A 27,005-nucleotide genomic window follows, 5' to 3' on the forward strand; every position below is an offset into this window, starting at 1 on the left:
TGTTTTATAGCACTACAGGATGACTATAGTTAACCATAATAAACTATATAGTTTCAAATGGCTAAAAGGAGGATATTGAATGTTCCCAACACAAAGCAATAATAAATGCTTGAGACAATGAATATGCTAATTACCCTGATCTGATCAGTATACATTATGCATCTCACCACATCACTCTGTACGCCATAAATATGTACAATGAGTATGTGTAAACTAACAATAGTTTTTAAACTATCATTTAAGTGGTGTAATAATCATAACTACCATTTAAGAAGTAGTAAATGTAGACATGCACCAAGCATTTAACATTGATTATAACATAACATTTGATTGGCACAAAAAGTCGTATATGGTGGCTTCTTTTCCTCTCATTTTATAAATGAAGAAAATGAAGCCGTAAAACTAGAAGCTATAAGCCATTATAAACAATGGAACTGAAATTTGAACACAGACCCTGTGCTTTTGATGACCATATTTACTACCACTTTTTAATTATATAGTATATGTTTTTATTTATGTACATACCTCACTACTTTGCAATTAACTGTTCATATGTCTGCCTTTCCTGCTAGATTTTATTCTTCAAGGCTGAGGGGTTTTCTTTGCTTTTTGTTTCCACAGCCTAATAGTAACTGTCTAGCAGATACCTGATGTTAAAACAATGTTGGTCAGAATAAATTTTGAAAATATTAGCCTTCAGTAAATCACTCCCAGAATAAGAGAGTGTTACTTCCTGTAGTTTTTGGTGCTCTATTCTGAGAATAGAATCAATTTCCAGATGAATATTCATGATATACTACAAAATAAGCTAAACATCTTTCTCCTGTTTTTTAGATAAACTGAAGACTGAACATTTATGACATATTTATATTGGTCTTTCTTGACATCTTTCTTGACTGACTTATTCAGGAAACATCTCAAGCTGAATTTCTAAAGTATTTAATATGTCAATTTATTAACGTTTTAGTTATCAGTTAGAATAGAGTAGTGAAAGCAAGAATCTTGAAGATCGTGTAGTCCACTGCTAAAAAAAGAGATTAACAAAGGAATTATTTCTCCAGATAAAATGTTCTAAGAAAGCCCACTATCCACAGAAGAAAAAAATGGATGTGGAAACATGGAACACGCCCTAAGGATGTTTTCTATGCTACACTTCTTTTAGTGGCCTTTCAGGGGTCCTGGGAAGCTTTACATTTTCTGAGGGACACGGATTGAAATTATCTGACCTAGTCCATTCTCATTTTTGAGTGGACATACTTAAGACTTACGACAGTTCATCCAGTATCCTTACATAGCAAATACACCTTACCTAAGAATTCAGACTTTCACACTCTCAGTCCAGTGCTCACTCCACTCACTGCCTCAGAAGTATAATAACATGGCAATTTCCATTTTACCCCAAATGAGGTTATTATAAATGGAGATTACTAAAGCCTAAGTTATAAACGCCAACATGATAGCATCATGCTGGGAACAATCTGCTCAAACTTCAGAGGAAGTTTGTCAAGAAGCCTACGTCTAATTTTCCTTCTCCATTAACATGAATGCCATAATGTCTAAAAATCAGCACCTCTCAGAGACAGGTGTTTCCTTTTTTAGTTCAGAAAGTGGGCTGGTTCACCTTCCTCCTCTCTGAGGTGACTGGAATTTTGGTGCCTTCATAGCAAAATTATGAGATTTGCTTTGATAATACTTAGAACATTAACTCTTGGGGGGAAATTCCTAACCAATGCACAACTTCAAAGTAAAGATTTTCATCAAATATAATCTAAACAAGAAAATAGTGCCTGCCAGCAGTCCCTGCCCAACCTCTTTCCTCTCAAGGGATCTTACTTAAGCCTATAACAGCATTGATCTGTCTGAAAGCGGTAAAACCCTTGATCTAACATTATCCCAGAGGTGATGTGCAAACGGCTTATTTTCATTCAAATTTTTATCCCACCCAACTGCCTTTTTCCTCCCTCAAATCATGACAAAGTTACAAGAGCTCTAAAAACACCCTCAAGACTAGGAAAAGCTGAGATATGCTCTACTATATGGGTAGGAGCCACCTCTAGGGCACCAAAAGTGACATACATGACAGACGTAATAGTCACAGCCACACACGTCCGTGGACAAGTCCTAATTCCATTTCAACATTAATAGTCGCAATGATTCTTCCCAAGAAAGAATATCAGAATATAATGAATGAACGTAGTAATATTAGTAGGAAAATCTCAAATCTTCTCTAATTTATTATTTATTTATTTTTTTCTAAATTAGTTTTAAAAAATAATAAATCACAAGCCATGGTGCTACATGGTTTTTAGTTGCATTATCTCACAACTGACTCTGACATACCCCAGTGTTGTGGAGAACTGCGTTTCTGGGGACCCTTGTGATGACAGAGCCTGAAAACTAAGCAGTGACCCATTGAATATTAAAAAGTGCTTCGGATGGTGTATTTGTGTATATATATACATATATATACACATATAATAATAATATTATAATATATATATAAAATAATATAATAATACATACGTGTATATATATACATATATATACAAATACACCATCCAAAGCACTTTTATACTTTTTATACTTTTTACACTTTTATACTTTTTATGAAAGCACAAAATATACTCTTGTGTGTGTCCCTCTCTATATATATATATTTTTTTGAGCTTCCTCTCTCTATATATAAAGAGTATATTTTATCCATATATAAGACAATATTCTTGCTCCACTGGACTGAGTACTCAATACTGTCCAAACATATCATGTTCATTACTTATTTTATATGAAATATCCTCAAACAAGAATTTTATCACCATACCATGTGAATGGAGAAGAATAAATGACATTTCAACAGTGCCTGATATAATACCCACACCCTCAATAAATACACATGCCCTGAATTCCGTATGTTTGAATAAGTCCTATCAGTACGACCCCCACGTTACTTGGCTTCTGTCTATACCTATTGAGTTGTTGCCCTTTGGGGACTTTTCTCCCACTGATTTGTCAGTTTAACCAACAAATTTCATTACACCTCAAGTATGTGGCAGAAACTGGCACAAGTATAGGTACTGCGATATTATAGGGAAGAAGTCAAACACCAAAGCATCTTTCCAGAGCGCAGTGGGGAAGAGAGTTAAGAACACAGGAGAACACGACATACTGTAAGACATGCTGAGAAAGGAGAACTGAAGATCCCTGAGAGAGCATTAAGAAAGGACACCTGACTTAAACACGGGAGATCTGACAGACTTCAAGGAGAAGGTGATGCCCAAATCGAGACCAGAAAAACCTGATAATCTAGCCTTCATGGATATTTATCCAACTGCCAGAACTATCTTCTCTTCATACTTCATTCAACCAGTTCTTAGCATTGTTCAGGTTTCAGTATAAATGTCCCTTCCTCGGGGATACCTTCCTTCTCCTCTACTTCACTTTCTGAACACTAATGACACTTTCCATTATTACTTAATGCCGCTTTCTGTAATCACTCTGAAGGTCCATGAGAGTAAGAACTACGTCTGTTTTCTTGTATTGATTTAATTTGGGGGTTGTTCAGGTAAGAGAATGGAAAGGCGATGGGACAAGAGAAGTGAGAATACGGGCAAGGAAGTGGTTAAGCTGAATATGAATCTGATTATTAATACTTCTGCTACCACTAGTAGATAACAATCATTAAGCACTTTTTATGAGCTAGACAATATTCCAGTAAAGAGAGGAGAGGACTTACATATAGGGTAAACATGAGAGGGGCAGAGGCTCTAAATCTCAATGACATTGAAGAACATATGTGGTGGGGGTGAGTGAATAAGAGATCTGGAAGGAAGTTCTAGGTGTGTTAAATTTAAAGGCAAGAGGTGAAGCAGTTGAGGGTTATAACAAAACGTGGATATAGTCATAGAGTGGGGTGGCTCAGACAGAGAGGAAGTGAAGGTAGTGATATCTAGAAAGAGACAGAGAACTTGGCAATTGACTGAGTTACCCGTGAAGATGGAAATTTGGAAGAGGAAGAAAACTGCAAATTAAAGTAAAGAGGAGAGGAGCATATAATGGCATAACAGGATAGTATCAGTTTCAAATGGGCAGGAGTTTTGCAAAGAAGTAAAGGAACATATGGCTTCAAAGTAGTGCTGGACCGCAAGAAGCATATCAGACCTACTCTAGTGGTTTGAACAGTGGCTCACAAAAAAATATGTCCACATTCTAACCCCCAGAATATCCACTATGTTGGCAAAACATAAAACATAAAAGTTTGATAAGATTGAATATTATTCAAATTTCAACCATAAGAAATCCTATGTATTTGGTGTATAAGTTGGTAGGGGTTTAACTTGTTTAACCAGTAAGAAAATAATTTGGCATTATCGTAAGTTAAAGATTGTATGTATACCCTATGACTCAGAAATTCTACTTCTAGAGAGATCTTTGCACATGTGGAGATAATAGGAGAATATTTATAATAGCATAACTAAACAAAGGAGACAAAGTTGCCAGCTCAGAAACCAAAAATGGTGAAATGTGAGAAAGGCTTCTTAGCTAACTCAGAGGCTGATATTAGGTCATGGATTTTCACGGATAGAAAAATCATGAAATATCAGTTCTTTAGTCTTTTGTGTATCTCATCCTTTTACTTGATAGATAAAATCAGAAGACAGAAGCTATCACATTTTGGCATATTTATCTCTCCATCAGTTGTAAGATGTACTGTAATATTATATATCAACAAGGAAAAAAAACACTATAATTAAACTATGAAACACCACGCATTCCGATTTTAGGAACAAAATAGGAATTGGTACAATACAGTAGCGAAAGAGAAAGCACAAACTTTCGTCTGTCTCTGATTTCTAATCTGTCAGCCACCTAGCATCTATTTTCACAGCTCATAAAGACAGATCTATGTTCTGGAATAGCCTCAGAAGAACTGAGTCTGTCAGTTTTAAAGGTTTTTCTGATAACACCCATGGCTAAATCATAGGCTTATCAAACTCCACAGTGGGGTAAAGATGTAATAAATGTTTCTTTATTATTATTTTAATGCAAAGTGCCTAGAAGGAAATCAGAGGCATGATTTGGGGCTAGGTTCTATTTACAGAAAATAGTTAGAACTCTAGAGCCCTTTCAAATATTGCACATTATATTTCTGGTATCACAGTGAATAAGGTGTCATTTCAAATATTCTTAAATCTTAACGTATCAGTTTTAGTACAAGAAGGAAGGCTTTCATCAGTCAAATAGTTTCTGTCATCTACATAAGACTGTTTAATCAGTAATTAAGACCAATTATTTTTATGGCTGACAGTCATTGTCTCATGCAGCCAGATCCTAAATTTCGTTGCATTCTTTCATTCCATCTACTAACAGAATTTTTTTTTGCATAAACAAAAAATTTCCGTGGGTTGTTAGTAATTTAGTCAGTGCCTTATACACATTTTTTAAATTAAAGCATTAATTTGGTATCTTTTAATTATACTGCACAAATATAAAATGTTTGAGGTTCTTTAAGGAAAAAGTAATCCTTCTGACTAAACATATTTTGGTTTAAACTTTCCTGAGAGGAAATTAGTACGTGACTCACTTCAAAGATAGAGATTACAATAGGGTGGCCCTTAAGTGAGTAGAGCCTTTTCTTCATATAACAGCTTAAGAGGTCAAAGCTATTAGCTCTTTTTTTTTGTAACTTAAGCTGGGCACTTTTGGAAGGTCATCTCAAACTTGTTACATTGCCCAAGCAGAAGCTGGAGGCTCAAATGCACTAGAGCTTAAAACCATTTCTGATCTGTGATCTTTTACAAACCCAAGCTATTGAGGAGTCAGCAAAAGCCATGCCACAGTGCCCTCCATCCCCCTTCTCTTGTTTCCCCACTCCCGGCCAGACCAAAAGTATGTAGGAGACACAAATACAACATGTACCCCTAAAGAAATACTAAACTGCTTTCACATTTCTAAATATTCGTCTGGTATAGACACTACGAGTCTTTCCTCAGTAAAATGCAATCCGTTCGCATGGAGGTGCAATGAAGAGCAATAAATACATAAAGTGTTAAGAGGTCAAATTTCAATAAGCAAAGGGAAATATGTCAATGCAGAATTAATTTGACTGGGCAGCTTTGATCTTTTTTTCAAAGTCAGGTTGACTATTGGGTCAAATTCTCATGAGAAAAATTTATTATAATTGTTTAGTGTGTCATCAAATAGCCTGCACAAATTGAAATACGAATTGAGCTGGAAAAATGTTTTTGTTAAAACATATTTTATAGTTAAAAAGAAAGTAATAGTTTATACTTTGAACTATTACTTAGGGTATTATTTTATTTTTGACTATGCAAATTGTATAGTTAAAGTATACAGTAGGTCATCATGCAGGGTATGACTTTTTTTAACTATATATTTCTTATTTAATTTTAGAACAAAGTCATATTTTAATGGATATGGTTGCTACATAGCCATCAAGTTAAATTAAAATTTGTTGTACATGTGACAATCTTTTGATCAATGACATGCTATAATAATTTCATTTTATATTTTTCCCAAATTACTTTTATATCCCTTGGATTTTTTATTTTCTTATTCTTTTCATTCATATTGAGATCTGAATTGGAAGCAATTGTATAGAAATTTTCAGTTTTTGGTTTTTTTTTTGAAACAGACTCTTGCTCTGTCGCCCAGGCTGGCGTGCAGTGGTGGCACCATCACAGCTCACTGTAACCTCTGCCTCTCAGATTCAAGTGATTCTCATGCCTCAGCCCTCTGAGCAGCTGGGACTACAGATGTGTGCCACCACACTCAGCTAATTTTTGTTTCTTTTTGTTTTTTTTTAGTAGAGACAGGTTTTTGCCATGTTGGCCAGACTGGTCTTGAATTCCTGGCCTCAAGTGACCTGTCCCCTCGGCCTCTGAAAGTGCTGGGATTACAGGCGTGAGCCACCATGTCCAGCCTCAGTTCTTTCAATAAATAACTATAAATAACCAATTTACTTGAAATCCTTATAGTTCTAGAGTAAGTTTATTTTAAAAACTATTGTGTACAGTTCTAATACATGTTGGTGACCTAAGTGGAGAATTCAACTGAATAAATTGGTGCCACAGATGTTTTATTATGAATGGTTAAAGTTTTATTCTCACCATTTTAATATCCACAAAGTACAATAATAAATGTTCAATGAAGGAATAGTAATTGTTGTGAGTGTACAAATATATTAGCTCAACTAAATTTGACTGAATAAATATATGACAGATATCATATATGTACTTATATTTTTGAATATTTGTCCATATGAACAAATTAACTCCTAAATGTCCTCATTTTAAAATGGTTAAACCAGTGCAATCAGGCTGCTAGAAGTAGATATGAAGATGAAAATTCCCAAGAAGGCTGCAGGCAGCCCCTTGTTTATGTTACTATCGTGAACATTTACTATGTCACTATTTCTTCCACAGAAATTTTTCCAGACCCTCCCAAATATTACTCTATCTTGGCCATTTTAAATATTTTCTTGAATAATTCAAAAATAATATTTACTCATTACATGTGGCAAATGAGTGCTTGTTACAATATTTTATTATTCTCTTTGTAGACTTGAATTGATAGAAAAATAAAAGAAATAAGGTAAAAAAGAAAGCAAATAAAAATTAAGAAGTGAAGTTTTAAAAGGGCATAAGAGCACTTTTAATCTTCATATGTTTTTTCATGTGGTGGTATCTATTCCTATGGAGATGATACCTAGCAAACAAAAAAGAGGAAAAGGAGCATGAAGAAGGAGTGGGTCCCTCTGTGATCTCCAGAAGAAGCAGGGAAAGAGGTGGTAGTGAGTGTTATCAGGCAGCCCTGGAGAGTTTTATAAAATTACAGAGACCATCACACACCCCAATCACCAGAACATTCCGGCCATGATTGTTCTTCCCATAGCAATGAGTGACAATTTGGCTTCTACTAAGACAGGCGGGAAAAATGTTAGAAAGAAATCCAGATTAATAGTGGTCATCATATCATCTACTGCTTGCAAAAATATGTTACCAAGCCATTAAATAATATATTTCATTATGATCATATTTTATTGTTTCTCTAATAAGAACTTTATTTTAGGTATTGGCCAGGCGCGGTGGCTCATGCCTGTAATCCCAGCACTTTGGGAGGCTGAGGCTGGTGGATCACAAGATCAGAGATCGAGACCATCCTGGCTAACACGATGAAACCCCATCTCTACTAAAAATACAACAAATTAGCCAGGCGTGGTGGTGGGCACCTATAGTCCCAGCCACTCGGGAGGCTGAGGCAGGAGAATGGCGTGAACCCGGGAGGCGGAGCTTGCAGTTTGAAGAATCTGCATAAAAACATGATAAAACTGCAGAGTAGAACCTCAACGAATATTTTTAATTTAAAAATTTACTTGGAATAAGGACAAATTACATCAGTCACATGTCAGACATGTCCACCCAGCAAACCATCACCACATCCAAAAGAGAGTATTTGGTCAAGTAGAGCAAACAGTGTTAATGACCTCAGTGACCCATGCTTGACAGCAAGCCAAAGGTGACTGTGTTTCCCTCCCAAGCCGCCTTTTCATTATGGAGATAATGTTGTTTATAACATGTCATCACCAAATTGCCTAGGACTTGGGCATGGTTAAGAACAATCCTAAAAAGGACAATGAGTAGTAGAAATATCAGTCAGTAACAAGAATTTTCATGCAGGTGTCTTGAAAAAAGTGCAATGGAGAGAGGGAGACAGCTACGTAGAAAAGGAAGTTTGTAAAAGTTGGTGTTTTCAAATGGTGGTATGTCCAATGTGTAAGACTGAGCAGGCATACAGTTTAAATGTTGTAAAAGCCTTCATAGCCATCACTATAAGTAAAATGATGGAATTCTTCAAAGTAAGTACTTTAAAGTACATATTTATTTGGTCTGGGATCATGCTAGCAGGAGTTTAAAAATTAGAAAGAAAGGGGAGGCATCAGTGAGTGTTATAAATTTTGGGTACTGGGGACGTAAAAAGCATGGACACAATATAATAATACTGATAATAATAACAGTGTTCACGGCCAATATTTATTGAGTCTACCTATATGCAAGACATTTTAAGTGCCTGACATGTATTATCTCAATTAATTCTTGTAACAATATAATGAAATAACACTATCATTATCCCTGTGTTACTGAAGATACCTAGACCTAAGATATTATGGAATATGCCCATAATTAGTTAGTTTCCACCAAAGCCTGAACTCAAAAGCAGATCTGAGTTTCTTTTCTTAACTATCATACATACAATCTATGACACAAAATATCTCAGTAATTATCTTCTTTTATGTGGTCATCATTAAGCCATGAACACGTCCACACCCCAGGTGAATGTTGATTTCCACTCTTATTCTTTCAAAATTTCTACTTTGGCATAAGACCTTGGTGGTCATTCCTAAATCCTTAAATACAAAAATTTACCATCGTGTAGTCACAAAGATAGCCAATGAGACAAAGAAAGAAAATGACGAGAATGTTTTATCAATATGCCTATCTATCTGTCTCCTTCAGCCTCCACTCTCCTTTTGTTTACGACCTCCTATCAGAGTTTAGTATTCATTTTGGTACTTAACATTCTCTATGGTTAGTAACTCCAACATCATAGAATAGTCAAGGCATTAAGCAAACAAAACTCTGCCCTTAATTTGACCATTTAAACTCGAATATGAGCTTGTTCATGGTGTTTTTGTTGGACCTTATTATCTCCATTTCAAGGAAAGAAATCCATCTATTCCTCATACTTTATCTCTCTCTACTCCTTTGTAATCAGTAAAATTCTTAAGACATGGTTATTCACTTAAATATTACATGTGAAATGATCGCCATGAACCTCACAGCACTTTTTTTCTACTGAAATTGATTTTATTTATTCAGATAGGGCTAAAAAATGTTATAATAATGGCTGAAAAGTTCCATACACATTTTCATAGCCAAAAGTCTAGACAATGGCCATCCAAGAATCTGAAAATCTGTTATTAGATTAGTAATGAGTGAGGTCAAATATTTTTCTACTTAGGCTTTACATCTAGGAAGACCGTTTGGACCCGTAATTTCCAGAGTCCTTTATTTGTCTGACTGCTCAGAATAAAAGAAGAATTATCACATATCTATCTAAAACAACAACAAAAACACTGCTCTTTGATTAAAATTCACATTATTTATTATGCAACAGTTAAGAATGGGGTGTACCCACAAATATAACCATTTAAGAGTCAGCCCTAAGAAATTGGTTTAAACCTCATGGCCAAGTCCCCATAATGCTTTGGTTTTTGCAAATTTGGCAAGGTCAAGGAGTTCATGGGAGTGCCATAATGCCGATGTGATTTATTTAATAAAGATGAGACCTGTCATTACCCAGGGATGCGCTGTGCTGTGGGTGTGGGGAGGAAAGAGCAGAGGTGCCTTGTCCTGGGAAGCAGAGTCAGCAGTGTTGTGTGTGTGTGTTGGACATCTTCACTGTGGCCTTGGCAGAGCCCAGTCGTCTAGTGACAAATACAGGACTCAGGCTGGATCCTGGCCCACATTTTGGGGACCATTTGGACCAGCTTGCCCAGATTGCTTTCAAACAATCTTACAGGCTTGGCCATCATCATCGAGCTGACTCCCGTTTGCTGATACCTAGCCCAGGAATGAAATCGAGTTCCTGGCCTCTAAGAGGCCCTTTAGAAATGCCAAAGTTTTGGCATACTGCAAAATAAAGAGGCAACTGTCTCAGAAATCCCTGTATTCTCTGGAGACAAAAACCAGTAATGAAGTTTGAGGAAAATAAAGAGGAAGAAAAAAACCTATAACAGGAAAAGGAAAAAATATCATTTTGACTAAAAATACTCAAGGACAAGTATGATAGATTAGAGATGGCCACAAATTTTGTATTACATATCCCCCATGGAAAGATGGAATTTATTTCTCTTCCCTTTGAATCTAGGCTAGTCTTGTGATAAATCTGACCAAAGCTTTCCATTTTATAGAAAATCCAATCTAGTCACATTAAAGGATGATGTGGAGAAAGAGATGTCCTAGAGTCCAGATGTCCCCTCCAATCATCAGGTATCTGAGTAAGCCATTTAGAAGCTCTAGGCTCAGCTGCCACCCCACTGCATCTGCATGAAAGACTGCTAACAACAAACCTGTACGTTTGTGCACATGTACCCTAGACTTAAAGTATAATAAAAAAGAAAAGAAGAAAGAAAGACCCCTAACAAGACTAGCAGAACATTTTTTTAATTTTTTTTTTTTTTTTTTTTTTTTTTTTTGAGATAGAGTCTCACTCTGTCACCCAGGCTGGAGTGTAGTGGCATGATCTTGGCTCACTGCAACCTCCGCCTCCTGGGTTCAGGTGATTCTCCTGCCTCAGCCTCTCGAGTAGCTGAGAGTACCAGCGCGTGCCACCACATCTGGCTACTTTTTTGTATTTTTTCATAGAGACAGGGTTTCACCATGTTAGCCAGGATGGTCTTGATCTCCTGACCTCGTGATCTGCCCTCCTTGGCCTCCCAAAGTGCTGGGATTACAGGCGTGAGCCACCGCGCCTGGCCTAAAATAATTTCTTTATATGCCACTACATTTAGGCATGGCTTTTTATGGAACAATAGATAGCTGAAACAGCTATTAGTGGCATTCTTGACAAAGATTTTTCTCTATCTTTACGTAGACACACTACTGAGTTTATTACAATGAATTGAGCCAAGCCTATAAATGACAAGGCCTGAAAAAAACAAGTCATGAGTCCAGTACTTCCCTAGACTTAAAGAACTTCAGTGTTTAGCCAGTGACCCCTTTTTGTTTAATAGTCAACATGAGTATCTTGTTTATTGGTCTAGGCATGAAACACAACCTGAGTTTGCAAAAGAATAATTTTAGGTTAAAATTTAAAATAGGAAAAGCAGTTCTAATGATGGCTTTTAATCTTGAACTACTCAAGAACAAAATAGCTATAAAATGAAAAAAAAGGAAAAATATTTTGGCTATCTCTCAAGGGCTGTACTACTCTGAAGCAACATAACCTTTTCTTCCAAAATATACTTTATTGCTTTTGTATACTGTGAAAGGCAAATTGCTTTCCAATTTTTGCCAGAGAGAAAAAGTTGCCATCTACACATTCAATTTTCTTCTCCAGTGACCCCAAGTAAGATCATGTGCTGAGAGGCTGAGCTACGAACTCACCTTAAAAAAAAAAAAATACTTTAGCTTTGAAAGCACATGTGAAGATTTGTTACATAGACAAACACGTGTCACAAGGGTTTGTTGTACATATTATTACATCACCCAGGTATTTTAAGCTCAGTACCTAATAGTTATCATTTCTGCTCCTCTCCCGCCTCCCAACCTCCCAGCTCAAGTAGTCTGTGTCTGTTTCCTTCTTTGTGTTCATAAGTTCTTATCATTTAGCTCCCACTGATGAGAACATGCAGCATTTGGTTTTCTGTTCCTGTGTTAGTTCTCTAAGGAGGGTAGCCTCCAGCTCCATCCATATAAGAACTTTCCTTAGTAAGTGATCTTAGGAATCCTCTGCTCCTTTTCTCCATATAGACCTGGACTTTTTCATTTTCCCTGCTTCAGGCTTTTGAGTTCCTAAATAAACTCTACATGTTTAATTTCCTTGATAGAGATCTGAGTATGTGTCTCATGTCCATTATATAATTTAATTCATATGTCTATTTTTTTAAACTTTAAGGTTAGCATCCCCTTTCATTAATTCACAAAAATCAAGAATTAAAAATACATCTCAAAAACTTTTAAGCTAAATTTAACTCAAAATATATCTAATGTTTAGATTAGAATATATTTATGACACTTGTGATATAAACATTATTTGACCATACAATCTAACTTACTGATTAATAGCTGAACATGTCATGCTGTCACTGAGTAGCATTGGTGTTAACCCCCATTTCAGTAGGAGAGGGTAGAAGTATGTTTGTTTATGTTCCTAGCTGCTATTTCTGTGATATCTCTCGGGTGGTATCTGTTGCATCCTGTTATCTAAAAAGCTCCCAACCCACAAAGCAGATGCTTCTAGGGTACACCTGTGCTTTACCTGCTGTGTTCCTCAGCTGGTTGCACACACAAGCTCTTCTCTCTGACTTGATCCTTTTCAGAGGTTTATGAGGTCCCCAAAAGAGAAGGTGGTAATGCTTCTTTCATCCTTTTCTCAAGGAATTTTCATGCTATGCCAATTTTACACATGAGCAATCAGAAGCTCAGAGTTTAGACATGTCCCAAGATCACAAAGCTAATAAGCGATAGAATTGAGATTTGAACTTATGTCTGCTTGATTGTAAACCCCATCCTACAACAGAAATATTTTCCAGTGACAACTTATTATCCACCTTAATCCATCAAGGAGTCCAAAAACAAACCAGTGTTTTCAGCATCTGGAGCCGTTGCCTCTTCAAATACATGTAAGTGAATTCCTTTTCTGGCTTAAGACAATCTGAACTGGGTTGCTGTCTCCCACAGCTATGAGGGTCCTGAATAATACACTCACGGTAATGTCAAAGCCTCAGAAAAAGTGAAAAGTTTATCCCCTAATGCGATGGTTGAGGAAGTCTGCCATAGTAGATAATGTGTTTATAGTTGAATGGTGGATTGGATAGTAGTTGTAACTGGAGAATAGCCAAGACATTTGAGGAACTCTCATTTTCAGCAGCTTGGCAATCTCAAAGCCTCATAATAGCAGAGATGTCATTATTGCAAAAAATGATGTTTCCCACATGCTTCCCACCTTTGAAGAGCTATGTGTATATTTCTTACATAATTCTCTTTCTCTGTGAGCATGAAAAAACTCTGCCCACTTTTGAATTTTGTTCACTCACAGATTTCACCTTCATTGCTGTTACTTGTGTAATATGTCTTATGTAAAAGACATGATTTAAAATCTTTTTCCTACACTTTTGCACACTTATGTATGCCCTGTGGTTTGAAACATAGAAAGCAGTTATATAATTCAGGATGTCTGAGTTTCAGAGTAAGGGATCAAACATTTTGTTTTTTACCTAAGTAACACCTATTTAGTTCTTTTAGTATCATCATATTTATAATTTCTTTTCTTTTTCTTGAAAGTTAAATCAGTTAGGCTTCCTAAGATATTTGCTATTTCATACAGCTATCTATAAGTTACAAGTGAGGGAGGTCAGATTTCAAAGCCTGCTCATGAGATGATGATGGGCAAGAATGATGACTTGGACTCAATTCAATGTTGCTTTTTCTCTTCTTCATTCTAAAATCAGCTAATAAGGAGTATAAAGAATTTACATGGGGTAAAGATGTAAGTGGATGGGCATGAGCCCCATTGTCTCATTTGTGTTTTCCTGTATTGGTGGTCTTGGAAGCCTGGGTGGAGGGAGAAGTCCACAAAGTCAGATAACCATAGCACTACTGTCTCCTATACTCAGGGCACATGGACATCCAGAAATAACTTATCAGGCAATAGAACTACTACTTAGCATGCTACCCAGGCTGTATATTCAGGCTCCAAAACTTGGAATGTTTGTTCTGCCAGCACTGAGCAACCTCCCCTGATCTGCACCCAACAATGCTCTATGAATGTCCACTGAGGGGCTTTTTATAGGCAAGCCTGGCCAAGGCCTTTTGCCACAAGTAACTGAGTTTTGCCCTTTTCTTAGATACTGATTTTTAAGAAATAGTAATAATAATGGGTTACAGTGGAGTATGGCAGTCTCCTTTTACATTCTGCACTTTGTGTCACACCTAATCTGTGTAACTTGGAGAGTATAAAGGCAAATATAAGTTTGATTTCAAGATTTGGCAAATAAAGCAGTAGATATTATTCTATCTTCTCTTTCATATGTTTGCAACATTTGTTGTTTCTTTAAATACTAGATGAAATTGCCTTTCATCCACAGAAGGATGGAACAGTCCGTTATTGTGCCTGCTGCTCAAGAAGTCACTTTAATGACAGGATTTTTAGTAGCAACCGCAAAGCTTGGATGATAGCCCACAAGATGAAAATGTTTAAGAAGCATTGCTTTAGATATACGTTATATCCCAAAGAGAAGACTCATTTGTCTGGCTTATGGGTGAGGCTCTGTATTAAGTTCCCATACCAGGGAATTGTGCCAAAGACTAGGATTTGGGACTCATAAATCAAATGGAGCTAACCTACTTAGACTGAAATTTTATCTCTCAGTGCTGAGGGGTTTTGAATAGACTAATGCAAGAATGCAATTTTCATAAATACCAGTGGTTTCACCTCAGTATATATCTTTATGTGAGTTTGAAGCATTGTCAAATTATCTAAAAATGAAACTGGATATTAAAATCTGAAATTTAGCAAATATGACCTAAAGAGTTCACAGAATAAAGAGAAATTGGACAATGAATTGGATAGATGTCTAAGGTGTACTGAAAAATATGTAATTATCACCTGGACACCAAATATGAGCTTACTCTAAGAAGAATATAATAGAATATAAACAAATTTCAAAAATTGTTCATTTGTATACTTGCAATCTAACAGATATGACTGACAATGAACATAAATTCCATTTTGCAAATGAGATTGGTGTAAGCAGGTCTAGTTTGAATAGGGGAAGTATATGATCTCCTGGGATTATGGCAAAGATGGTGGTGAGGAGCATGCTTTGATTATGGTAGGTGATAGAAATTACTCCTAGCTTACTCCTAGAACCTGAAATGAATCATAAAATTGACCTATGAAAATAAGTTAATTGGCTTGTTGAAAAACTTAATACACCTATAAGGATGAAAATCTATGTGGGAATAGGGAATGCAATATACTAGTTAGGCCAAATGCTTCTGCTCTTGGATTTGGCTTTAAATTAAACAGATTCAGGTTTAAATCTCATTTCTATGACATAGTTATGTGAGCTTCAGCAATTATTACTGTTACTATTTTTTTCTTTTTTTTGGAGATGGAGTCTCACTCTGTTGCCCAGGCTGGAGTGCAATGGTGCAATCTCAGTTCACTGCAACCTCCACCTCCAGGGTTCAAGTGATTCTCCTGCCTCAGCCTTCTGAGTAGCTGGGATTACAGGCATCTGCCACCACCCTTGGCGAATTTTTGTATTTTTACTAGAGACAGGATTTCGCCATGTTGGCCAGGCTGGTCTTGAACTCCTGACCTCAGGCAATCCACCCACCTCGGCCTCCCAAAGTGCTGAGATTACAGGCATAAGCCACCATGCCCAGTCCAGAAACTTTTTTGTAAGTCCATGCTTCATCTTAGATACATCAAATAGGCACACAAATCTGTGGGATTCTGTGAGGGATTAATTAGATAAAATATTAAAGGCCTAGATCTGTACCTAATCCATCCTAGGTCTTCAATACCTAGAAGTTATTATTTTTTTCTTATTATTTTATTTTTAATCTTGCTGCATAAGAGGCAATACATAGAAATAGAAAATTGGTAGGCAGTGTTTAGGTCAACATATTTCCATTATCTCATTTCAGTCTTGAAAAAATGATATTTAATGATTCTCTGTGAAAGCTGCAGGAGCCTGTAAATGAAACTTCTGACAGTCATTCCCACCAGGCTTCCAGCCGCATAGCGCATGCTCCCTGATGCCCTGCATACATATTCCAAAATGCTGTCGTTCTGTGTTCCTATAGTTACTGGGGCCTTGGAAAATGCCCTATTTCTCTCCTCTGTGTTCAAGAATTCCTCACAGATCAGTTGCTCTCACCAAAAACAGAAGTAGTTTCATTGGACTTTCTGCCAAATGCCTGAGCAGGGAGGACTTCCTTTTCTAGTGAGAGAACTGCAAGCAAGTGGGTCAAGCTATAACCCACAGGCCTGCACGGTAGTCCTGGATGTTCTACTGCAAATATCCCTTTCCCTGCGATGATCACTGAAGATGTCGCCAAGCCCCATCTTAGTTTCAGGGCTTAAAATAAAATATTCAACTGCCTCAATCATGCTTGCAAGAACTGGGTAAAAATTTTAATTAAAATGCAGTGCAAATGCAGCATTTTAAAATTACACAGACAAAAAATATTGCACAGTTCAGGCTTGACACTACAATCTTTTAAGGTAAAAACTGTGGAATATAATGAATTATTATTAGATGAGTAGTCAAATAAACAGTATCTTAGTATATGAAATATGTACTACAGTGTCCAAAGTGTCACTGTATATTTAGCCAAGGTGAATTGAACACTGCAAAGCTGCATAAACAGAAAACGTCACGTACTACAGTAGTTTCTCAAAGGTACTAGGGGTGTGGTACAATCACAGAGACTAGCTACAAACCATACTGTGTTGGTCAGCTCAGGCTGCTATAATAGAATACCATAGGCTGGGTGGCTTAAATAACAGATATTTATTTATCACAGTTCTGGAGACTGGAAGTCCAAGATCAAGGTGGCAGTAGATTCCATTGCTGGTGATGCTTCTCTTGTTTATGGAGGACTACCTTCTGGCTCTGTCCTCATATGGCAGAGAGAGAGAGAGAGAGTGAGTGAGAGAGAGAGTGAGAGAGAGAGAGAGAGCACTCTGATCTCTCTTCTTCATTTTTTTTTTTTTTTTTTTTTTTTTTGAGACGGAGTCTCGCTCTGTCACCCAGGCTGGAGTGCAGTGGCGCAATCTCGGCTCACTGCAAGCTGCGTCTCCCGGGTTCACGCCATTCTCCTGCCTCAGCCTCTCGAGTAGCTGAGACTACAGGCGCCTGCCACCACGCCCGGCTGATTTTTTCTATTTTTCAGTAGAGATGGGGTTTCACCGTGTTAGCCAGGATGGTCTCGATCTCCTGACCTCGTGGTCTTCCCGCCTCGGCCTCCCAAAATGCTGGGATTACAGGCATGAGCCACCGTGCCAGGCTTCTTCTTCATTTTATAAGGAGCCACTGACCTCATCACGGGAGCCACTGACCTCATCTAAACCTAAAACCTAATTTACCTCCCAAAGGTCTCACTTCCAAATACCATCCCAAGGGGAGTAGGACTTCAACATATGAATTCGGGGAGACACAAACATTCAGTCCATAACACACACACTGAAAAGTAAACTGGTGCTGAATTATTTCCTAGCAGCTATTGGGAAGCAGAAGAGTGAGATGGGCAAGATAGGAAGCCATTCATCATTTCCTTGAAAGGCTAAGCAGGAGGGATTCATGCAAGTACAACAAGGGCAATATAGAGTCAAAAAGCAACACTGGGAAAGGGAGAGAAAAGAGCAAAACAAAATTAGGCTGGAGTGGGTTTTTTAGTTTAGTTTAGTTTAGTTTTGTTTGCACATTAAGAAGCACAGCAGGCTTCAATATGACTTGCTGGCTAAAAGTTCTAACGTGAAGAGTCTTTTCAAGCAGATACCCCACAGAATTCCTCTTATACATCAAATGGAGTATCTGAATCCTTTGGCCATAACCTTAATATCAGACAATTATATGTGGATATTTGTAAAGATACATTTTCAACAACTCAATTAAATACAATGGACCAAAATCTGATAGATTCCAGAAAGTTTCGCCTTTCCCTTTTCATCAAATCTTACGTACCTGAAATTCTCTTGCATAGGGCTGTTCACTTACACTCAGACTTTAAGCTCTTTTAAAGGCACCTGTGCCCTAAGAAAAAAGATTTCAGTGAAACATATGCTAAGACTCGGGCTCTGCCACTTATTTAGGCCTGTGAGTAGGGACAAGGCACCAACTGGTTTATGCTCTGATTGGCTCATCTGTATAATGAAGTTACTAATACCTACCACAGGAGATTGTAAGAATTTCTAAAATTAAATGAATTTGAACTATTTTATAAATGCTGAAGTTGCACTGGGGTTCACACCTGGAATCCCAGCACTTTGAGAGGCCAAGGCAGGAGGATAGCTTCGGGGCAGGAGTTCAAGATCAGATCAGTCTGGTCAACATAATGAGATCCTATCTCTAAAAAGAAAAAAAAATTGAAAAAATTAGACAGATGGTGGCACACACCTCTAGTCCCTACCACTCAGGAGGCTTGAGGTGGGGGAATTGCTTGATTCCAGAAGTTCAAGGCTGTTGTGAACTATGAATCACAACACTGCACTCCAGCCTGGGCAACAGAGTAACACCCTGTCTCTAAAAAAATTGAAATTAAATTTAAAAAGTATATAGCACTGGGTTATTCAGTGCAAATGCCCCTGGAATAGGTGATCTTCTAAACCAGGGGTCCCCAAATCACAGGGCACAGACTGGTGTGGGTCCATGGCCTGTTAGGAACTAGGCCACACAGGAGGAGGTGAGCAGCAGGCAAGCGAGCATTACTACCTGAGCTCCGCCTCCTGTCAGATCAGCGGTGGCATTAGATTCCCATAGGAGCGCAAGCCCTACTGTGAACTGTACATGCAAGAGATCTAGATTGTATGCTTCTTATGAGAATCTAACTAATGCCTGATGATCTGAGGTGGAACAGTTTCATCCTGAAACCTTTCCCAACCTCCATCCGTGGAAAAATTGTCTTCCAAGAAACCAGTCCCTGGTGCCAAAAAGGTTGGGGACCACTGCTTTAAACTATTTCCATTCTCTTATGCAGAAGTGATATGCACAGCAAATTTTTCCATCAAAACAAGTTTTGATTAAACTTGACAGCTTGAGGAGAATGCAGGGAGCATTAAGAAGAAGAATGTTTAAAGGAGGAAATGGGGGAAAATGGCCCATTGTGAAAATAAATTTCTGTATCTCATAACTATGTATTGGTAAAGTATGCTTTGCTGTCACTTGTAAACCTGAAGGAAACAAGTTAGTGAATAGAGATCATTTAATACATGTTCTCTATGCTATGACTATTTGTTTTATTGCAGTTTTTAAGATGAGATCTCAGTGGGATGGATTAGACTTAACATTTTTCTCTGGGGGTGAGCTCTTGTGATCGCTAGAGAAGAAAGGGAGTAGAGAAAATCCAGCCTTGGTTGAAGTGGAGAGGGCTCAAGATGCCACAGGTGGAGAAGAGGATACAGCTCCCATTAGAAGAACATTTTTAAAGTGTGTGGCTACCCATCTTTTAAATCTGTAAAAGATTTATCTAGCTCAGAACTATGTATTGGTAAAGTATGCTTTGACTATATCAGGGGAAATCTTTAGGTTGTTTTTATTTCTACTTACCATGAACTCAATCTAGGCTTAATTTTGGCTCTATCTTTTGGAAATCCTAAAAGATAAAATTGTTCAGTGTAAGATTGTATTCTCTCCTCCTCCCACAGAACCAGAAAACATGACTGATCTTTATTTTTATTTTTATTTTTATTTTTTATTTTTTAGATGGATTTTTGTTCTTGTTGCTCAGGGTGCAGTGCAATGGCGCGATCTTGGCTTACTGCAACCTCCACCTCACGGATTCAAGGGATTCTCCTCTCTCAGCCTCCTATCTTGCTTCTGTTATAATTTGTATTCGGTTAATCATACTGAGATTGGCTTGAAATCATTTGTTTACTTTTACTATTTTTAAATATATTATTATTTTTAAACATACTCATTGAATTAGTAATGAATAGAAGCCTTCTTTGGCCTGGGACACAATTACTCAAGTCACTTTAGGTCATGATAAAAGTTGTACAAATCTCAGTACTCATGGAGTTGCTCATTTTCTGTTTGTTTTGGGGAATTTAAGCTACAGAGCTAGGTTCTTCTTACATATCATCCAGGACCCGAGGGCATTCATCTCCTTACCTTTCTTTCAGTTGAGATGTTTGACTGGAATAATAGAGATTGAAATTACTAAAGTATCTACAACACATATAATATATATCATAGGAGAGGGAAGAGGTGGAACATGAAGAAGTAATGAAGAAAGAATAAATTTCAAGAATTTTAGGAGTTTTCAGAATAATTACACATGCTATTGGATAAGTGATATGAAATACCATTTCTATCCACCAAAGGAAGCTGATATAATAGCAATTGCTATGCATATTAGCATACTAATTAAGACTTTAATTTATTATCACAAGCATTTACTAGGAATCCTTGTGGCACAATCCAAGGCACTTCAAGAGAGTGGAACACAGCTCCTCAAAATAGGCATGTTGGTAGTTGAAAATGTATGCCAATGGAAACCATTCATGATCAATTACATCATAGATGGATAGGTACTGGGGAATTAAGTTAAAGGACATAATTTTTTAATTAGCCTAAACTTTCTTTGAATGAATTTGCACCAAGATTTAATAGTAAGAAAGACCTGAAATTTCTATCCTTATTAGAAAGTAGCAGGCTGCTGCATGACTTGGGGAATTCCTAGCCACAAAATGTTGTGGAATGCTGTTTTTTGGAAGTATCAACACTTGATTTCAAGCAAAGTGAAGATATAATATTAGGGTAGAATGAGCATTTGTCTCCCTTTGGATGCCAAGTGTTTAAGACTGTAACAAGAAATTGAAAACAGGAATTTAAGAAGGAGAAAAGATTTTATCATTTGAAACTTGAAACCAAGGAATTTAATACTAGTGATGACCAACTTATGCACAGAAGGGATTTTTAAAGCCTGGAAAGATAAGCACAGAGAAGCATTGCATCTCATTGCACAGATACAATAGAAGACAGGGGATCCAGTGAAGGCCAAGGCAAAGATGGTCATGGCCTGTACGTGAAAGCACATCAGTTCTTGAGTGGTGGGGTAGGAAAGAGGCAAGGATTTGGTAGAGCAATACTGTGTGGAATAGGCTGGCTTTTGAGACGACTGATTCGATCTGGTAAGTGGAGAGTTACCTACCTACGTGTTATCTTCTAGGATGTGGAAACAGACTCTAGTGTATGGACTTGGAAATGTGTCAAATTGATATCATTGATTTAATACCTTAACTTAAAAATTACATGTTGAGAAAGCCTTACAAAAAAAGGGTCCTTTATTGTACTTTTTCATATGCTATAAACCCTGCTAATCTCTTTGATTTTTAAGATTCTCCATGAGATACATGATGACAAACATACAATGTGAATGTTTTCTGTAGGATGATACAATTGTAATATCTCTGTCAAATTGGAACAAATATACAACAATCAGCAGCAATTACCTTGGGAAACAGAGGTCAAGGTTGGGGTGAGAGAACTTTTACTTTTAATCCTTTGGTAATAGATTTTTTATTATAAATATAATTAAAAACTACTTAGGAAACAAAATTATTTCATGTTATTATTTCAGTTTTCATGCAATATACAAACATGTATCATTTCCCAAGATATCTATTTGTAGTGTATCACAATACTGAGAATTATTTCTGAGTAGTATATTAATGAAATTTTTAATTCTTCTTTCTTCTCTCTCTTTCTTTCTTTCTTTCTTTCTTTCTTTCTTTCTTTCTTTCTTCTTTCTTTCTTTCCTTCTTTCCTTCTTTCTTTCTTTTCAAAGTCTTGCTATGTTGGTTAGGCTGGACTTGAACCCCTGGGCTCAAACAATCCTCCAACTTCAGCCGCCTGAGTAGCTGGAAATATGAGTACGTGCCACTACACCCAACTACAATTTCTTTTCTAAGCAAATTGCTGTATTTTCCAAATTCTTTAAAATAACTGTTTAATATTTTTATAATCAGCAAAAGAAAATTTACAATTAAGTTATAAAAGAAGGTTCTTTTGTTATTTGTTCTAATTAACAACCATTTTTAAAAACCCCATTAATTATTAGAATGTATCACATCTTGGAATTTATTTTGATCCATACCAATGGAAAGAATATTCTGATTTTAGATCAATGATGAAATATTTTATGAAATAAAAGACAGATTTAAATAATCTTTCTTAATGTTTTTATACAGCTGAAAGTTATTGTAAATAGAGATGCCTTTGATTCTGGGTTTTAAATATTCCACACCCACTTTCTTTTTAGACCTTAAATCTCACTCAAGTTATTCTGCATAAACACAGTTAGAATCTATATGCCAGATTTCATTACAGCTTCAAAGAAAGAAATGTAAACATAGTGTAAATTCAAGGACATCAGAGAGATTTTCTTCCACTGCTTGTATAAATATTAAGAGACATGATTCGGTTTCATTCTGTAACAGATTTAGTATCTTTACACTCATTTTTCTTATAAATAAATAAAGTTTGCATAATCAAATAAATTTAACAGTATCATACACAAAAAGCCAAACAAATATTTGACATTGCATTAATACAACAAGTTGATCCACACTGATTTTAACCAAGCCCCTTGCCTTCTTTCCTAACTTTATCCAATCTTGCTGAGAAAGAATCACTGGAATTGAGAACTTTTCCCAAATGTGTCCCCTTTTGATCTGATTGGAAAGAAGAGAGCAAGACTGACTGAAGTCTTTGAGAACGTTTCCAAGAGCCCAAATTCTCATCATCAAAGCTGTGGTGGAATTCTTCTTTGCTTCATCATTGCATAATTAGGGAGGATTTAATCCACAGATCATGACATAATAACTCCCCGAGCACATTTTCAATGCACTCAGTTGGGTCAGTAAACTCTCCCAAGACTTTGCTCCATTTGTACCCTGTTTGCGATCATGTCTGCACATTCTCCTAAAGGGTAGGACAGCTCATGCCCTTCTGAGAAAAACAAAACTTCACATGTGAACAGCCATGCGTCAGTTCTACTGCTCTTAGAAGCAATTGCTCAAGTCTATCCTGCCTTCCATCTCCAATGCGAACTTGGGTCTGTTATTGACCCAAGTTTTGCTGAAGAACTTGGGCTGAAGAAAGTTTGAGCAGGTCTTTTGACTGATTTTTTTTTCACCTTTAAAGGAAAGCCTTTAAAAATAAAGGAAAGGAATTCTTTCTGGTTCACTCTGCTCCAGTACTATCAGCCTTCTCCATGCACACAATGTACACACTCCTATCTTTGACCACGCGCTGGTTTTCCCGGCTGCTGGAATGCTCTTCCTCTAAGTATCTGTGGGGCTATATACCTCCCTTTCCTTCTGTCTTTGATCATACAGTAGCCTATGCTGGCCTTCCTATGTAAAGTAGCAACTGTCTCCACTCCTGATCTCCCTATCCTTCACCTATTTCTTTCTCCATCCCATTTATCATCTCTTTCCTTCCACTGGAATTTAACTCCATGAACTGGGCATTTGGTCCATTTTGTTTTTTGGTGAATCTTAAGTGCCTGGGGCATAGTAGGTACCCAGCAAATATTTGTTAAATGAATGAGAGATTCAGTGAATGAATAAATAAATTCAATGGCCCATCAGAGAACAGAATAATTCAGTTCTTACATAGAAACAAAATGTATTTTCATGGACATGAAAAATGTTGTAAATCGTGTGATTTTCTTTTGCCTCCCTTAAAATTTTTCCGCAGTATCTAACGATATAAAAAGTGTTGGGATATTTCAGTGGAATGATTGAAACAACATAGCTATAGCTATCTACCTGTGTTGGCATAGTAAAGCATAGCAGATAAGGGAGTTTTGTTCTAGGTATGAATCCATCTCTACCACTCACTAGTTATTACTTTCGGGTGGAAGTTACTGAGTTTCTCATAGGCTCCACCTCATCATTTCTAAAAGAGACTTTAATAAACTGCTATCTAAAGCACTTGGTGCCTGTCACATAGTAAGCTTTTGGTGGATGATAGTTATTATTATTATTTATTATTTATTTATTTATTTGTTTGTTTATTTATTTATTTATTTTTGCGAGACACAGTCTTACTCTGTCGCCCAGGCTGCAGGTCAGTGTTGTGATCTCAGCTCACTGCAACCTCCGCCTCCCGGGTTCAAGCGATTCTCCTGCCTCAGCCTCCCGAGTAGCTGGGATTACAGGCTTGTGCCACCACACCCAGCTAATTTTTGTACTTTTAGTAGAGATAGGGTTTCACCATGTTGGCCAGACTGGTCTCAAACTCCTGACCTCAGGTGATCCGCCTGCCTTGACCTCTCAAAATGCTGGGATTACAGGTGTGAGCCTCCGTGCCCAGCCAATATAATATTATTTTGACTTCCGTACTATATTTATTCCCATAACCTCTAATCACCTTTTAAAGGTGAAGTATAGATAAAAAAAAATTAAATTAATGATATCAAGGATTTATCATGGGGTATTAGAATAGAAGATGAGAGGACAATGAAACAGTAAAGGAAGCATGTTGACATTGCAAGCCCAAACTGTTTCTATAATAAGAGACTCACAAGAATCACAAATTTATAACTACAGCATTCCAAAATGGCATAACGCAAATATTTTCCACATAGTACAAAGAAGTTATGTATCACATTTGATAAATTCCTTGTTATGATATTGTTAGTGTCCAAAGCTTATACCTCTGTATTTGGCAATATTATTGAGGAACTACAAGAAAACTAAAGATGTCACAAATTTACAAATGAGAAATAAGTATCTAGACTGCATGTAAGTAACATTAGATAACTACACATTTCTGCACATCAACCTGTGATGGATGCTGTGATGCCACCCAGAGTCCCCTTTAGGACTGAAGTACTCGTTCCTTTAGTGACTAGGAGCATTGCTGAGGGACAACCTCCCCTGTCAGCCACTTCCAGGATTATCTCTGCTGAAGAGAGTCACCTTGCCCAAGGTCAGGTCGCCTTCCCAGGTGACCCACATCCAATGACTAATCTGCACGCGAGTTTAATATCCCAGCCATTCTGCCTCAACTCAGATCAGCTCTGAAGGGTCATTTATCTTCCGAGTTTCCCTATGGTAGGCAAGGGTGCCCGTAGTGACTGTATCACATTTCCTCTTCCTCCAGCCCTGCTTCCTTCCTTTCCCTTGCATAGGGGCTGTTCCCAGGGACACTCCACAGTAAACTTCCTGCATGGCAAACTCCATCTCAGAGCTGGCTTTCTGGGAACCTGAGACACAGCTCTTTCATTTGAAATTGAAAATTTAAATTACAAATTCAGATAACTTGAGTACAGAATGCCAAGCATCTGTGTTTTCAACTGAGTGACTGGGTGGTTTTTTACTTTTTAACTAAATAGGCAGGGTAGCAGAGTTATATCCACCTACTTGCTTTTTATTTTTCTGAAGGTTAGAGAGACTTGCAAATCTCAAGAAAGAAAAATATCCTGTCAACTGCCTTGTCTTAAAGCATAGTGCCTGCCAATATCATCAGGGACTTTTGGGGTCTGTCATTTTAAAGTTAAATGAATTACTACTGAAGTCAGTCTTACTAAACAGCAGGTCAAATCACTGCATTACATCACAATATCCAAAAATCATAATTGGATTTAGGTAACCGATATTCTTGTTAGAAAGATATTTCTATAACATGCTATAAGGAGTGCATACACTGTTCCAGTTTAAATATACAGGTTAGGAAATACAGCAGCTAGAAGTATCTTTTAATATGGCTACAGTGTATTTTTAATATGGAAGAAATATAATGACCAGAATTCTTTAGTACTTATGAAGTTCTGCAAACAATTGCTCAGTTTAAAGGTTTCTTATGCATTCTACATATAGAAATCCCCTCTTTATTTAAAATAATTCAAGTTGCTAAAGATGTTATCAAAGATTGCATTTTTGACTGTTCATTTCTTAGGTTATGGCGCTTGCTGCAGAGATAACTAAAATATACTGGATACGCAAATTTAAAATATGTAAAGAAAAATTATTGGGTATTACATTCAATGATATGCTAGATATGTTTTTAAATGAGAAAAGATTTTAAAATGCTAGCATAAGAATTGAATGTTTCTTTGTAAATGCAAAGCCATAGTTTTAGTTCATATGAAAAAAATGTCTTGCTGCTTTTATTGCCTTCAGCCCACCATGGAATAAGACAATATTTATCAATTAGGCCGATCAAGTGCTTTTTCTTAAAAAACAAACACCCAGCTTATAATTTATTTTGTTATGGTCAAATGGTATATTTTATAGATAAATCCTGATAAAGTAATAATTCTCAGATTAAAATCCAGACTTGTTTTTGCAATTTGGAACATTTTGAGAAGACTAGTTGCTACTTACTTCAAATTCTCTTACCTTTGTAGGTGGAATCAGATCTCAGTGATGGGATTCACATGAAAGAGACAGCTTAATCTTTTTTTTTTTCTTTTTTTTTTTTTTATTATACTTTAGGGTTTTAGGGTACATGTGCACAATGT

The sequence above is a fragment of the Symphalangus syndactylus genome, chromosome 18 (assembly GCF_028878055.3).
Source record: "Symphalangus syndactylus isolate Jambi chromosome 18, NHGRI_mSymSyn1-v2.1_pri, whole genome shotgun sequence".
NCBI lineage: Eukaryota > Metazoa > Chordata > Mammalia > Primates > Hylobatidae > Symphalangus > Symphalangus syndactylus.